Here is a 1946-nt window from a genome sequence, read left to right on the forward strand (position 1 = left end):
AGGTAAGCGTATCTCTGATGTAATTCTCTAGATCTGGCAATCTCTCCAGAATCTGGAGTGGTAATTTGCCATGGGAATCACAAATTCCTGATGAGTCCAAGAAAGTCACTGAATTTCAAGTTATTCAACTTATTTTCTTGGTGTAAGTTCAGGAGTGATAATATCCAAGTTCTTGTCAGGTTGTGATAAGACATGAAGCCGTAGATGAGTTTTTTAATAAAAAATAAATGTTTTATTTTTCAACTATTTTTTTATATTTTAGTATGAAATGCTTTACAGATTTTCATGTCATCTTGTGCAGGGGCTATGCTAATCTTCTCTATGTTGTTTCAACTTTAGTATATGGGTTGCTGAAGCGAGCACTTGCTTTTTATTTTATATAACTATGCTGTTTGGGTGATCTGAGTTTAATGAGCCATTTGTAGTTGACTTTTTTTATTTTTTAATGTTTATTTATTTTTTTGAGAGAGACAGTGGGAGCAGGAGAGGGGCAGAGAGAGAGGGAGACACAGAATCCAAAGCAGGCTCCAGGCTCCAAGCTGTCAGCACAGAGCCTGACTCAGGTCTTGAACTCATGAACTGAGAGATCATGACCTGAGCTGAAGTCACATGCTAAACTGACTGAGCCACCAAGGCACCCCACTTACACTTGGCTTTATTTGATGAATGGGTGAGGGGTCAGAGGAGGAATTTTCTGTGTTGCAAAAGTAGAGAAAAGAAGAAGGGAGGCTCATCAGATGAACAATTGGCTAAGATAGACTGAGGGGCTGATGGACTTATTTTTCGAAGGAGAAACACTGAGGATGCAATTGGACATGCTCAGATTCAAAACCAAAGATGTGTAAAAAAGAGAAAATGAGGGGGTGATCTCCCTAGTTCTTTCAGTCCTGTAGAGTCATTCTAGCATCTGAGGGAGATTTGGGATCATAAAAGACTGCACCTTCTGCATTGATTCCATTTTCAGCAGAAATAGTGACAGAAGCAAAGTGCATTTACGTAGATTTTTATTGGAATTCATCAATAATACAGTCAGTAAAGGGGAGGAGAAAATAGCCATGGCAAAGTGATTACTGTTTCCAGATTTGGGTTTTTTTTGCATACATGGAAAATCTCCATTGACTGGAGATTAACATAAATAGATGAATCAATGTGGGACTGATTTCCCATAACAGTAAATGAGCAGAGAGACAATAATATTTGTGCTAGAACTATTACTTAGACTTTGAAATACTTACAGGCTGGCATGACTTGGAAAAATTTAAATGACATATTTAAAATATTTTTTCAAGTTAACTTCTAAGTAGAATCCAGTTTTGCATTGATACGTAAATGTTAAAGCATGAGTCAAAAGAAAATGAAGTGCATTAAACTATTCTCAAATGAATGTATATGCTATCGTTCTTAATTTTTTGTCTGAATTTTCTAATATATACTCATAAGACCAAACTAAATGATATTTTTAATAGGAAATAGCCACACTTATTTTTTTAATATTCAGAATGTAAGCCTCCTGATGACATACTGATTTTAACGAGTTAAATGACATTTTTATCCCACAGTCTCTAATCTTAAGAAAGGAAGCAAATTAAGAATGAAGGTGGGGACACCTGGGTGGCTCAGTCAGTTAAGCCTCCGACTTTGGCTCAGGTCATATCTCATGGTTCTTGCATTTGAGCCCTACACTGGGCTCTCTGCTGTCAGTGTAGAGCCTGCTTTGGATTCTCTGTCTCACTCTCTCTCTGCTTGCACACACGTGAAAAATAAACATTTTTTGTAAAAGAGAATGAATGTGGATACATAATTATGTCTGCCATTGTAGTAGGAAAATCAGTAAAATGCCAGGGGAATTTTTTTTTTCCCTGCTTGGTATTAATTGCAAACTCTAATTAAATAATACCCGGAGAACTCTAAATTAATAACAGATGACTTTGCCCCTTAGAAGCCAC

General features: G+C 36.6%; 1 non-coding gene across 1 annotated transcript; it reads right to left on the reverse strand.

The window, feature by feature from the left end:
- Positions 1 to 257: 257 nt before the first annotated feature.
- LOC125934256 (U6 spliceosomal RNA) lies at positions 258 to 363 on the reverse strand. The gene has a single exon (XR_007461292.1). It is a non-coding gene; the product is annotated as a U6 spliceosomal RNA (small nuclear RNA).
- Positions 364 to 1946: the final 1583 nt, after the last annotated feature.

This window comes from Panthera uncia, assembly GCF_023721935.1.
Source record: "Panthera uncia isolate 11264 chromosome A1 unlocalized genomic scaffold, Puncia_PCG_1.0 HiC_scaffold_16, whole genome shotgun sequence".
Taxonomy (NCBI): Eukaryota; Metazoa; Chordata; class Mammalia; order Carnivora; family Felidae; genus Panthera; species Panthera uncia.